This window comes from Gopherus flavomarginatus, chromosome 1 (genome assembly GCF_025201925.1).
Source record: "Gopherus flavomarginatus isolate rGopFla2 chromosome 1, rGopFla2.mat.asm, whole genome shotgun sequence".
Taxonomy (NCBI): Eukaryota; Metazoa; Chordata; order Testudines; family Testudinidae; genus Gopherus; species Gopherus flavomarginatus.
Genome location: NC_066617.1, coordinates 42,292,903 through 42,307,544, shown reverse-complemented (window position 1 = coordinate 42,307,544; position 14,642 = coordinate 42,292,903). Strand labels below are relative to the sequence as shown.

The 14,642-nt window shown below is 44.0% G+C and overlaps 1 protein-coding gene across 4 annotated transcripts in view; it reads left to right on the top strand.

Annotated features, from left to right (window-relative positions):
• The first annotated feature begins 3,476 nt into the window (after nt 1-3,476).
• Nucleotides 3,477-14,642, top strand: part of PLXNB2 (plexin B2) — a 344,581-nt gene continuing 333,415 nt past the window's right edge. For 3 of the 4 annotated variants that reach the window (XM_050936012.1, XM_050936008.1, XM_050936009.1), the window contains exon 1: nt 3,478-3,970. The gene's annotated coding sequence lies outside the window, so the exon portion shown is untranslated. Of the gene's footprint in view, nt 3,971-14,642 lie in introns of all 4 variants that reach the window. The other variant, XM_050936011.1, reaches the window with a different exon arrangement.

Here is a 14,642-nt window from a genome sequence, read left to right as displayed (position 1 = left end):
TCAGTGACTCCAACACCTGCCATTGCATGGGCTATGGCCAGAGATGAGTTCTGTAGTGAGAACTGTGGGTCAAATCATCCTAGAACAATTTTTGCCAGTTCTGCCAGCCAGGGCCCAAAGTTTCTACCAGTACTGCAGTGGAACGATCAGAGGCCTAGTTAGAGGCAGATGGTACTAAGCAATCTGACCAGCGGGCCAGACTGAGAAGTTCACACCATAAAGACAGGAAGATGTAAAACCCTGGTCTCCAGAGGCTGGAGGAGATTACAAGGGGAGAAATTCCTGGGTGGCTCTAAGTTTTGAGGTCCAGAAGAGCTATTGGCACCCCAGTCTTTCCCCAAGCCCAATGGAAGCACTTTGGGAGGTAGCTGGGAGATGTGACTGATTGTGATATATGAGACAAGACTGTCCCCTGATGGAGTGTGACTATGTGGGCTGTTGTTCACAACCAGGTTTGTGGCTTGGGATGCTCCGTAAACTGGGGTCAAACCCCACCACATATGGTGCCGTCAAACAGGTTAGTGGGCTTGGGTTGTGGGTAAACTCTTTATCTGTGGAAGTGGACTTCATCTGGTCAGATAAACCAACAGCTATTAGTCCACATATCCTTTGTGTATGGAGAGACTCGAGTGTACCCAATGGCTGTGGTGGAGTTAGAAGTACATGGCTGAATAAAAATCAGAGTAGTGAGGAACCTTCCATGGCCCATGATTCTGGGCAGAGACTGGCAAGGATTCCCAGCCCTGATGCAGCAGAGGACAGTACCTGAGCTAGCAGAGGAGAAACCTATTCAAAGTTCTGGAGTGTTGGTCAGTAATGCTCAGCCGTTATGGGCACATAGAGGAGGATTGGAGGGATGTGTTAGATTGCCTGGAAGATGCTGAGGAAACTAGAGAAGAAACTGACATGTCTTCACTACTTGGAGAAACATCTACAAGAAGCTAACCAGGAGTTGGCAGAAGTAAATGCCTCCTGACAGAAAATTATAAGGCAAGCAGCAAAGCTAGAGCAGGATTTGCTTTGGAAAACGGTGGAATTGGAGCATGACAAGCAATGCTGCCAAGGGTTCAAACTGCAGGTAGCTATGTTTCAGGTGGCAGGAAATTCCACAAAACCAGGGCTGGAACAATGTACTGTGGGGACACAAACCAGCCCCCGCTAGAAGCGGAAGGGGTTTTGATGGCAGTAGAGCTCCAGCAGATGGGGGAGGCACAGGAGGCACTCAAACCAGGGATAGGATGAGAAGTTGTCTGAACAATCCAGAGGCCCTGCCAGCAGGCTTATTTAAGGGGATGGCGATTGAGAAAGCAGTGATAGAAACAAGGCCACAGGAAAAACTGAAAAAGGTAGAGCAGACCCTGCTGGAGGCTCACCAAGAAAGGCAGTTAGAAAAGGAAAAAGGGGTTGGAATTCCATGCGGAGCTCTTGGACGATGAGATGGGCTCTAGCTGGGAACCCTCTGGGAGAAGGAATTGATCTATTGACATTATGGGAGGAAAAGGATGAGAAGTGGGCCAAGGTGGGCAACTCCTCCCACACTCCCCTTAAGGTTGCAAGACCCTGGCTTGGTGGCTATTGCATCTGTCCTTATACTGGGCTTGTCTCATGGTAATTAGCCTCTTCTCTGTTACTCATAATGCAGTCAAATAAAGCTTATTTCCTCCCAAGTAACTTCCTCCCCGCCCCCAAAGATTTGTGGAACTAACATACCATTTATTGCCAGTACATTGGTCACTCTGTTTGTGTGTTTTAGCCTTGCCCCCACCCTCTGTTTGCCTTTGTCTTGTTTAGATTGTAAGCTCCTTTGGGCACTACTTTGTGTTGGTAGCATGCCTATCATGGGGCCCTGTTTTTGGTGGGCCCTCGGGCACTTCTGTAATAAACATGATTAATTAACACATCTTAAATAGGCAAAAGTCTTAAGCCCTTCCTGGCTCTCTAAGGCTGTACTCCTGCTCCCTCAGCACTTTTCAGAAAAGGGAAAAAAATGGACCAAGTCGATTTCTTACTGGTCAGGCTGGGCGCTCTCCCATCCCCCCTTGACCCAACTTTATCCTGCTTAGCTCAGGAGAGCCCTTGTGAGCAGAACATAGCCGTAGGGAACGTGTAGACTGCGGCAAGTTTCCGCCTATCCCCGGGCAGTGGGCAAAGTTCACATTTCAGAGTGGGAGCCGTGTTACATTGTCACCCGCTGGGCCAGGCTGCTCTCGTAGGTGCAGCCGACGCTCCAGAGCTTTGCTCTTCCCGGCCCTGGCTGGCGAGCAGCTGGGCTGACGAGCCCTCAGAGCTTCTCCCTGCCGGGCAGGCGATTGCACCCCCGCTCGGCTCCCCGCCAAGAGGCAGCTGCTTGGCGGGCAGCTCCATGGTTGCACGGCACCACTCTCCCCTCTGCCCGTGAGGAAGGCGCGTTAAAGCGAAGCGGGCAGCGGCTCCGGCCATAGCCCGGCCGGCTCGCCCCCGGCCACCCCAATGCGCCTTTCAACTCGCAAGAAGCAGTTAGCTCCCCCATCCCAACGCCCCTCGGCATCGGCCAGGGAAGCCGTGGGAACCCGCTGCCTTCCGCCCGCCGGGACCAACCCCGGCCAGAGAGACTAAGCTGCTTCCACCGTCTTCGCGCCCTCTAGCAGCACAGCGCACAATACCTCCGATCTCTGATCACCACCATTAGCCCCTGCCCCCTCCTGCAGCCCCCGGGCACGGGATCACCGGCCCCTGCCCCCTCCTCCAGCCCCCGGGCACGGGATCACTGGCCCCAGCCCCCGAGCACTGGATTACCGGCCCCTGTCCCCTCCTGCAGCCCCCGGGCATGGGATCACCGGCACCAGACCTCTCCTGCAGCCCCCGGGCACGGGATCACCGGCCCCAGCCCTGTCCCCTCCTGCAGCCCCCGGGCACGGGATCACCGGCCCCAGCCCTGTCCCCTCCTGCAGCCCCCGGACACGGGATCACCGGCCCCAGCCCTGTCCCCTCCTGCAGCCCCCGGGCACGGGATCACCGGCCCCAGACCTCTCCTGCAGTCCCCGGGCACGGGATCACCGGCCCCAGCCCTGTCCCCTCCTGCAGCCCCCGGGCACGGGATCACCGGCACCAGACCTCTCCTGCAGTCCCCGGGCACGGGATCACCGGCCCCAGCCCTGTCCCCTCCTGCAGCCCCCGGGCACGGGATCACCGGCCCCAGCCCTGTCCCCTCCTGCAGCCCCCGGGGACGAGATCACCGGCCCCCGCCCTGCAGCCCCCGGGGACGAGATCACCGGCCCCCGCCCTGCCGCCTCCTGCAGCCCCCGGGCTCGGGATCATTAACCGCAGCCCTGGCCCCCAGCACCAGCCCTTCTCCACAGTGACATTTAGCCCCAGGCGTGCTGCCCGCAAGCCAAGCCCCTGCCCCCCCCCCTCCCGGCGCCCCGGCCGGCTGGCTGCTTCGCTGGGGAAGGGGGGCGGGAGGACGAGGATGGGTGATTAGTTGTTGTCTGTCTGGCTTTGCCGAGAGGAGAAGCGAGTGCAAGCGGATCCGGAGCAGAGGCAGGGGCAGGGGGTGGGAACGGAGGAGGAGAAGGACAGTGGGAGGAAGAGCCCATCTCCCCCCCTTTCCCTGGGCTGTTTTTTTCAGTTTCCTGTCTCGCCGCGTGCGGACGGCGGATATGTGCAGCGCCTACAGGTGTGTCTCTCCCTCGCCGCTCCTCTGGCTCCCCGGCTCAGGCAGCCGGAGCGCGTAGGTGGAGGCGGAGGCTCAAGCTCATCATGTGATGATTAATTGGGCGCTGGGTGGTTCCTTTCGCTCTCTCTCCTTCTCCCGGGCGGCTCCTCGGGAAATGGGCAGCGAGTTGGTTGCTGCCGCTGCGCGCTGGCTCGGGGGGTTGCTTGGCTGAGCTGCTGTGAGATGGGAGGAGCCGGAGCCGCGGCAGCTTGAGCTGGGATCGGCGGCCGAGCGGCAGGGGGCAAAGGCGCTGCCCAGCCCTGCTTTCCAACTTGGGTAAGTTTGATTCTCCCCCTCTCTCTGCCCTGGGGATTGTTCCCCACGGTGGCTCACCTGTTGAAGGCAGCCGGGCCCTTTCGAGCTTGTTTGTGTGAAGGGGAAGGATACACAAATCTCAGACTAATAAATCAGTTTCCCTTCTTGAAAGCTCTGCCTCCTAATTGCCTGTATGGCAACTTCCACTGTTCCCTAGTCAGCATGTGGTTAACCTCCGAGGGAACGGGAGAACCAAGGCATGAAACAAAACGCGCAGAGCGCTCTCAGATCAGACCCGGTTTGAATCTCTCCTCTACCTGGGATCGAAAGAGTCAGAAACTTTAAAATAAGCTTTGGAGCTTGTTCTTCCCTCGCTCTGAACGGCATATGGCTTTCATTAAGGCAAAACCCCGGGGTTCGTAGGCTGTGTCGCCTTGAACGTTGATTGCCCTTGTTATCCTTGCGATCTAAACAAATCTGAGAACGTTCCTTTTCTAAATGCCGATGTAGCGAGCTGCGTGGATTGTGATTGTATCAAACCCAGCGTGTGAGAGTTAAAAACAATTTTTATGTAAGAGAATTAAAAAAACAAAACGTTGTGATCTTAAGCAGAAATGTGAGAAGCATCCTCTTGTCCAGAGAGATTTTTAGCTCCAATAGTCTAGTATATAGCACTGGATTTATAGCTCGTTATTATCTTGGAGTTTTGTAATTACCGTTTCACGGCAGGAATAATTGTAACCCATTCTCTCTTGTGTGGATAGCACTTGGTTAAGAGCCATTTTGACACTTGAGTTCTTCAGATCGCTAGCTTCAATTCAGAAGCTAATTTGGATTTTAATGCAAACACCTTGTCTTATTTTGTTAGACTGCTTTTAACTTTCTCTCCAAACTGGTCTTTTAAAAAAAAAAGATATGTTACTTACATGCACTATAGGCAAATGAAACTCCAACTCTCTGTATGGTTTGTGACTCATATACTGTTTGCTTTGGAATTGTGTAAAATCTTTGCTGCGCTTGGTTACGCTGTAATTCAAATTACTGTCTCTTCAGTATCTACGTTTGAGCTTTCTGTAATGTCAGTTTTTATGGTAGGCTATGATGAAAATGATCACAGAATCATTACAGTAACTTGTGGGTTAACCAAAGATTGGGGACAAATATCCAAAAGATAAACTGTCACATTACCGCTTGTCAGTCTGTTGGCAAAAATTATTAGTCCATTCATTGTGTGCTAGAGTACTATGGTGCTATCCATAACTTTTTTTAAAGTAACTTCTGCTGAAACACTAAAAACATCTGTAATTGTGTTATTGTTTCCTTTAGTGTGGTGATTGTTTCTTCTGACAAAGATTTTCATAATTTATTCTAAACTGCATATGGCATTTAACAGGTAATGCATCTAAGATAAATGTTATCAATTTCCTTATTTGTGTCCAGTTTAAAGTTGGGTTAGAAGTATGAAGGGGTTAAGATTTAGGATTTACTTCAGATTTCTCTGCTGTTGGTGTAAAGGGACACTAAGGTTGTCAGGCCCACAGCTGAATTTAAGAATTTATTCCTTTTTTCTCCTTTCATTACCCTTCTGTGGTGAGAATTGTATACCATGCTGTAGATAAATCAGGTGGGTGACTCATTAATAATGAATTTAGGGGGCTGTGTGTGTAATTACCTATGCATATGGGGACATCCTTCTACTCTGCATTCCTCTTCAACTGTGAGAGAGCCAACTTCTTGTAAATTTCAGTACTGTGCCTGCTCCTTAGAATGGAACAGAGAGCATGCCTGCAACCACAAGCCAAAACAAAGCTAGCAGAGGAAGTCTAATTCTAGGCCTACTACCCATGACCTCAGCCCGTATGAATATTTGTATCTCTGAAGGGCTTTATGGGATTTTAACTTGAGTAGTATGAACTAGAATTCAGAGTGGTGTTCTCTACTCAAGAAAAGAGCATTTAAAGTAATGCAAAAACTAAAGTGAAAGCACTGGTTGTGAAATGGTATTTCTGGACACTGAAGCCCTCTATACAGCCAGTTTTTGTAATCCAGAAATTCCCACAGGAACCTGCGTTAGGATCACCAATTAATTCTGCATAGCTGGAGTCATATTGTACAGTAGTAAAAAGCTCCCATCCAGAGCTTTGATTGAACACTCTGACAATCTATTAGAAATGTGCTAATTAACAGACCTGTCAGTTATCCCAAGATTGCTACCAACTTGGGAAAGGCAATATAAGAAGACTTTCCCATAATTTGGGAAATATTGCTCCAAACAGAATTATTCTAGTAAATGTTAATGCACACTGAAATGAATTATTTTCCCACTCAGAAGCTACTATACTACAGATTTTTCTGCACAGTGTTTGGTTTTAACAGTTTGTTTCACTGCTTTGCTGAATCTGTTTAAGTTTCAAAAGAAATACTGGAAAACTTAACTGAACAGTCCTTGATTTGGGCTGTTTAATGTTAGAATGCATACTGGAGAGTGACAAGCAATATATTTTTACTTTTTAGAAAATGCACATAGCAAATGTAACAGAACAAGGGTTAACATCTTAAAATCTCTGAAATCTAAGAAGATGGTGATTTAAGAGGATGATCTAGCCCCCAGTGAATCTTTCCCTTGACATCTGTGGGAGTTGGATCAAGGCCTAAAATCTATTTATAAACTTGGATTAACTTTTAGGAAGTTTGTCCAAAAAGACACAAACAAAATCCACCAGAATTTCTTACACTTGAGTAACCATCATGTTTTAAGAATTTGTTTAAGTCCCAGTGATGTGAGGCCAGTATGTTGAAACTTGTTTGGACATTAGCCTTTGAGGCTGAGGAAAGGAAAGGATTCATGCCCTTACTTTGTTTAAAAACTGGTGGTGGTGATAGGGTGACCAGACGTCCCGATTTTATTGGGACTGTCCTGATATTTGCTTGTTTGTCCCGTGTCCCGACCAATGGACAAACACAAGCAATTTTGCCTTCTGCTCCGGCACAGGCGGAGCCTGGAAGGGCTCTCGCCCCGCCCCAGCCTTGCCCCCCCCCAGCCCCACCTGTTCCCCAAGCATGCGGCATTCCTCCTCCTTCCCAGGCTTGTGCTGGTCAGCTGTATGGCAGCGCTAGCCTGGAGGGAGGGGGTGGCTCCCAGCACTCACTCTGTGAACGACTCCAGTCCAGGTTCTGGTGGCAGGGGGGAGCGCTCCGGCAGTGGTCCCCCCCCCGACTTGTTTTTCCCCTCCACCGCGCCCTCCCACCCCGCATACTGATATTTCATCTTTGTCATCTGGTCACCCTAGGTGGTGACAAAGGAGAAATCACTCTTATTGATTCTGATAGCTCTATAGCAAACAAATAAGCCCTTATGTATTGGAAATTTGGACAAACCTAAATGCCTGTAAGGTTGAAATAATGATATTTAGACTATTGTGCCATTTGGGGTGTTAAAAATATTGAATTCTCAAGTAAAAATTATTTTATTGTGCCAAGCTTAATTTAAGTTTTGCAACATTTGAAGCATTGCCAACAAACATTTAATGGCAACATTAAATGATAGTGATACAAGTTCAGCAATTAGTTTACTATCACTGTCCTCTTTCCCCTTTCCCTTCTTCAAGCAGAAAATTCTGAAGGCATGTAATGAATATTATGGAGTAGTTTGGCATTGCCTGTTGTGTAAGTGCCCATCAGTTTTACAGAACTAGAAGTAGTTTATTCCAATGTACAGTTGGTTAAACATACCTAAAATAAACAACAAGCATAAATTCCTTAGGTTCTAAAGCTGCAAACACACATGCTTAACTATTTCTTAGTGACTAGTTCTGTCAAGTTCAATGGGATTACCCAATGAATAAAAGTCCAGCACATGCATAAATGTCTGCAGGATCAGGACCATAGATGATTTAATCCTCTTCTCTCCCCCTCACTCCCTAATATACTTGTTTCTTCTGCCTTTTATTTGAACAAAAAATATCAAGTATTCAGTTCATTTTTGTTTAAAAATTTTATGTGTAGGCTCTGTTGTCAGGTTTGGCTTACAAATACTGCAGGGGAATGTTAGTGTGTTTAAAACTAACTGGTTCTCCTGGAATTTTTAAAAGTGAAAATGCTTTTGTTGTAGTTAGGTTTTTTAGAAGGTAATTTACATAAAAACCTCCAATGAGGTCAACTTGGACCTGACACTGGCCCTCTAACGTCTTGCTAAAATAAATCGTTTTAAGCTAGCTGAATAGATCAGTTTAAAGAGCAATATTTGGATACTAAGGGTCCTGACCTTGTATTCCTTCCTTGGCCAAAACTCACATTGACAAAGTGAAAATAGTGAGTCGTGTAAAATGGCTGTTCTTCAACAACCAGCTGCTGTTGATCATTCTTCACCTGACAAGTAGTACAGTGGCATACCAAAATCTAGATTGCCTTCCCCATTCATGGCTCCGTAGTTAAGGTATGATCACTGGAAACAAACTGTAAGTTTTGAGCTTCTTCATGTACAATGAATTCTATTTTTTTTTTTGTCAGCTCCTTTCATCCAAATAAAGAGGTGGAGAGAAGATTTGAAGGAAATTATTATTAGTAATTACTTGAGGTTGAGATTCAGATTTGCACTGATGTAACCAGGAGCAGAATTTGGCCCCTCAGAGAGATGGTAGTGGAATTCAAGTAAATAAGAGTGTGGAATATGAAAAATGCTAATTATATCAATATACTTCTTGTTTTGGAACTGCAGCTTCTGAAAACCCAACCATTGGTGCCAGACCAATTTAGTAATTAGCTACATTGGCTCTTGATGTTTGGAATTCCAAGGTTTCGGATAGCACAGATGGCTAGCATAGTCCATCCAACACATTCCAGGCCTGTTTCTGTGTTGTTTTACTGGTGTGTTTAGCCTCCCAAGTTTTTGTCTTCATGCTGGACATGCATCCCTCTCAGCTGGAACAATTGACGTTTATAGAAATGAATGGAACTACTAACTCTGTTTACATGTGTACCATTCAAAAGGTCTATTTTATATAATTCCTGTTTCCAGTGTTCCAGTCCTTCTTTCAGTAGTTGGCATCCCTGTATGGTTACACATGGAGAATACAATTCACTTTGATACTGACGGTTTCCTTTAAGCTGGTTTTGAATAATGTGACCTTCATAGCTTCCTTTCCTCAGCAGATGTCTGCATGCATTTTCACTCTGAACACTTTTTGTGGTCAAAATGTATGGACTTAAAGTTGCTTAAATTTGTCATCAGTTTTATATATAGTAAGAAAATCTGAACTATGTGGAAAAACTTTGGCCTCAAACACTATTGCTTAATACACCTGTGCCCTCCCTGATCCTTCACCTGGACCTATATCGGTTTACATCTGTTTAACGAAACTGATTTTTAAAACAGTTCCAGTTAGGCTGTTGGGCTGTGTGTGTGTGTACTAGAGGAAAGTCTTGATAATCCTGAAGGTCCTTCTTTCTGGGTCTGAAGTGGCAAATAATTGGGTCTCTTTTGCATAAGTAGTGTGCAAATCATAACCTTCGTCTTTTGTATCTTAACTTTGTATCAGCAATAATTATGTGAGAGCTTAAACTATAGAAAAATAATTTATATAACATAATCTCAGCGTATTGTATTAATTTAAATGTATGTACACTGTCCGTAGTTGGGTGGGTTTGATTTATATCAAATTGTTTTAAGTCATGATTTAAATCACTAGCCAAAAGACTCAATTTAATCATGGATTTCTACATAAAAGTGCATTCTTGTTGGTAGTTATAACCTTAATACATATTCTTCACAACTCAGAGCTTGGCTACACTCGAAACTCCAAAGCACTGCCGCGGCAGCGCTTTGAAGTGTGAGTGTGGTCGCAGTGCCAGCGCTGGGAGAGAGCTCTCCCAGTGCTGCACGTGCTCCACCTCCCCGTGGGGATTAGCTTGCAGCGCTGGGAGCTGTGCTGTGCTCCCAGCGCTGGGGCAGTATTGACACTGGCGCTTTGCAGCGCTGTAACTTGCTGTGCTCGGGGTGTGTTTTTTCACACCCCTGAGTGAGAAAGTTGCAGCGCTGTAAAGCGCCAGTGTAGCCAAGGCCTCAGAGATAGAGATGTACCTTCTAAAAATGAAATCTATCCTGTGCATTTTTAAAATGATTTATTTTGAAAACTTTTCAGGTTAGTTTTACAGCTATATCAGAAAATGAATGATTCTTTGGTTATTTCATTTACCAAAGGTAATGGAAGCAGATAGTTCACCTCCCAATGACGTCATAAATATCTCCGATTCAACAGGTTAATGATTAATATTTGGAGAATTTTCTTGCCATGCTGTATTAGGAGGAGAATGTCACTGGGCAGATAGTCAAATTGCTTTATTTAACTAAAACAACAACATTAAGTATTCTGGATTTTTTTTTCTTCAGCAGCAGACATATAATTTAACAACAAGCATATGAATTTTTGAATTTAGGTAAACATTTAAGTTTTTTAAAATAGGTTTGTTTGTTTTTGTTAAAATTATTAACTGAAATAGTTACATGAAATATTAAAAATTAAATCCACTATGTCGGCCAGGTCAACATGAGAAACTTGAAATATTGGCTTCTGCAGCTAACTCAGTAGTCTTCACCTTCATTTTCCTGTTTTGTTCATAATCTGGAAAAGAAAAACAAGCTTTCCTGCTTGTTCAGGTCCCAAATGATTTCTCAATTGGGAATGAATTAGTCCAAAGGAAGAAAATATTCTTTCTACACCGGCAGAAGAAGCTACTGCTGTTAAAAGTGAGATTATCACTTCAACAGTCTCTGAATCCAAGTGCTTAAGTGACGACCCCTCCTGTTCACCGGTGTGACTTTTTCTTTATAACATCATCAGCAAACGTATGTTTCTTGAATGGTTCACCCTCTGCTCTGAGGTTTATTATAGTTGGTATTATGGAGGGATGATTGCTGGATGTCCACGTCGTAACCAACTCCTCTTCTTCAGCCGTCAAGGTTTGACCCTGGTACCAAGCATTGAGAATATTTTCAAGAAAATGAGCTGGAGATAGTGCTTGTCTGATTTGTTTCTTTAATGCTTGTAATTTAACTCTGTCATTGCATATTTCTCTTTTTAAGATCTCACTCAGTTCCTACCAAATTGCAACAACATCAGCAATAAAATGGCTATTTCCCTGCTTTTTGTTCAAGGCTACAGAAATAGGCTTCAGGGTACTCAGCATGTGTTCAACATTTCTCCTAAGCCCAATGTTGAGAACTTTGCTTGTGACAGTGCCATCTAGTTTTTCTCAGTTTTGTTTGCAAACTGTCATCGGATTAGGCCAGTTCTTGATATAGTGCTCAAAACAGTCCACTACTGGGTGCCATCGCATGTTTTATGAGAGAGTTAGCTTGGTTCCTCCCACTTTTTTTCAGAGCAGCTGCTGCTGCAAAGTGGTTGTTACGGAGGTATTTTGCAATTTCAACAACATTAACCTTTATTTCTGGAACACTGAAGTCTTTGGCTAAGAGGTGCGTCAAATGAGCACTGCAACCATATGTTATTAGCATGGGACTCTCTTCTAAATAATTTCTTCTCATCTTGGATTTATTTGCAGCATTGTCTGTGACCAAGCGGTGTACTAGACATTTGAATTTTTTTCAGTTTGTTATAGCTTTTACTGCTACCTCTTGTGAGTATTCTGCTGCGTGTGCATTTCCTAATGTATTAATTGTTTTCTGTAAGGCAGACATTCCCTTCTTCAGTTGTCACACAAGCACATACAACAGGATCATTGTGGATGTTGCTCCACCTATCAAGGCTCAGGCTAACAATTTTATCCTCTAGATCTTTTGCACATTGCTCAATTTCTCTTTCATACACTTTATCCAGAAATTTGCCTGCGACATCTGCTCTGTTGGGTGGGCTGTATCCTGGTCTTAATGACTGAACCATGTTAATGAAGTGTGGGTTCTCAGATCATACGGAAAGAAGAGTTTGTTGCATAAACAAACTGGGCAATTTTTTCATCAATTACCTCTTCTTGTAATCTGCTGGTCTTATCATAAACTCATCTGTGGTTGTTTCTGGATGATGGAGATTTTTTTTTTCCCTTTTTCTGCTACAGGTGATAAACTGTGGCTATGTAACATAGTGACTGAAACACTATCAGTGGCAGAACTCTGAAACTATAGAAAATGAGGTTGATCTTGAAGGTAGGTAGTCTTCAGAATCCTGTATGTTGAGGATGGATTCTCCTAAACCATACAAGTCAATGCAATTATTTAATTATCATCACCATACTGCTCATTTATTATTACTCATTGAATTCACTGACATTGATTCTACTTTAAAGGTGAAATTGTAAAAGGAAGATGTGATAAATAGCTGAAATAGGCACAACTGCATCTAAAATGATAGTGCCATACAGTAACAACTACATATTTTTTTTGCTCAAACGTGAGAATTCAAGAAAAGTCCAGAAGGAAGACAGGCAGTCTTTAAGAAAAGTATGAAATAAAGTTTACCAACCTGAAGATCCTGCATGTTCAGACATGTTCCTTTCATCATCTTCAGTGCAGCTTCCTCCTGAGAAGGAACACTTCTTATGATGTTGTTTCATTTGGGCAACCAGGCCTTGCATTTCTTTGTTGCACTGTTTGCATTTTGCACGCAGGCCTGTCTTACCCCAGGTAGGGGCACTTCATTTAAAATATTCCCAAACTGGGTCTCTCTTATGGCCTGCTGCCACTATAGGTTTTCCCTTCTAGTGAGAGAATGGTATGGTAGATCTCAAATCAATGAAGGCTACGCTCAGAAATACCTCAAGACTTCAGGAATATGCTGTTCAACCAGTTTCACTTCTGTTTCTACTGCCTGTCCCTCCCTTCTCACATTTATCTCCAGACTTCTTCTCCTTGTCCAGATCTATTCTGCCTCCAACAATCTTCTATTAATTGAACTTTTTGAAACTTTGCAACTTTTAGAGAGAGGGGTAAGGGATTGACTCTGTGTACACAAATTTGCAGGGACAGTAGGGTTGAGGTCTGTAATTTCTCACCTCTGTATATTTTATTTAAAAACATTTTTGCTGTTAACAAGCATGTTATCTCTGGAGACACAAATCCACAGTTTGAGAACTGCAATACTAAGCATCTCTGATGGAATCTTCTAGATTGAGCACTGAGTCCCATTGGGTAGATAGAAAGATTAACCTAAAAAATCTATACAGAAGCCCCTGGAACCCCGTAAGATTGGGTCCCTAATCCATGAACTATCGGAACTCATTTACAAAACTTTTCTTAAACATTACATTAATATATTGTCTCATACTATAGAAATAGGATTTATAATCCCTATTCCATGATGAGATATCTTTGAGCTATAATGTATCATAATTAAAACTATCTTTAGATAGGTGTTTTCCCCTCAAAAAGCATTTTATAAAAAAAAATTGATTTAAAGTTTGTTTTTTTTTTTTAAATCATTGATCTTCCCCCCTGGTCTGTAGGCATTACTTTATCCACTCCTGAAATGCAGTTTCTTCTTGGGTGAAAAATGGCAAATATTCCAAAAGTGCCTAGCAACGGGAGATGGGGTAGAAATTTTTTGGTCTGATGAAAACAGTACAAAACAAAAAACAGGGTGAAGTCTCCGAAGCTTGTTAAAGATTATGAATGTCAGGAATGTGACAAGAACTTGGATACTTTTCTCCTTGGGCTTGTGTGTCAGGGCATATGCCATTGACCTAAGCATACTTGGTAAATATTAGCCTTTCATTTTTTGTGAAGATGACCTCTGAGTGAAGTAAAATAGTACTAGAATACTTTCTCCTCAAGCTTGTCCTAATTGTTTAATTGTTCCCTGTGAGAGATTGGATCTGTTTACATTCACCACAGCTGAAAGTCCAGTATATGCCGTTTCTCTTAAATACATCAGCAAATGATTGTTAATTTTTCATGTGGTTCCACAATGTATGTTAAAACCTGTCTGATATGATTGTGTTGTGATTGAATGAACTTGAGTGGGTAGAAATGTAATGCTTGGGCTACTGAATATTAAGCCAATAAAAACAATTGCTGTTCCTCTTCTATTTTTCATGCCTGTGGGAATAGTGAGTAAAAGGAAAAGCGCTTTGAAAAACTTGTTAAGATGCATGTTGATTCACATCAGAAACTGAACTTTCCCCATCCCTCCCATAGATTTTAAGACTAAAAGGGACCACTATGATCATCTAGTCTGACCTTTTGTATAATACAGGCCATAAAACTTCTCCAAAATATTCCTAGAGCATATTTTTACAGAAATATTCAATATTGATTTTAAAATGGTGAGTGACAGAATTAACAACTCAATGTAGATTCTGGTTGGGAAAGGCAGTCAAGGCTGGATTCCTTGACACTAATGGCCATTCTATAACCTCTGAATGGACAATAGGCAGCATAAGCCTCTTTCCTAATGAAGGAAGAAGCCCTGGGTTTCCTCTCCTCCCCCTGCTGGAGCAATGCCTTGCAGAAGGGACTGCTACCCTACAGCAATAATAGCTCATGTTTTATGGCCCTACCAAATTCTCTGTCCATTTTGGTCTATTTCATGGTCATGAATTTAAAAAATCATAAATTTAATGATTTCAGCTATTTAAATCTGAAATGTTAGTGTTATAGTAGTAGGAGCCTTGTCCCAAAAAGCAGTTGGGGGCAGGGAGGTGTCATAAGGCTACTATAGGGGGTGGTTGCGGTATTGCTACCCTT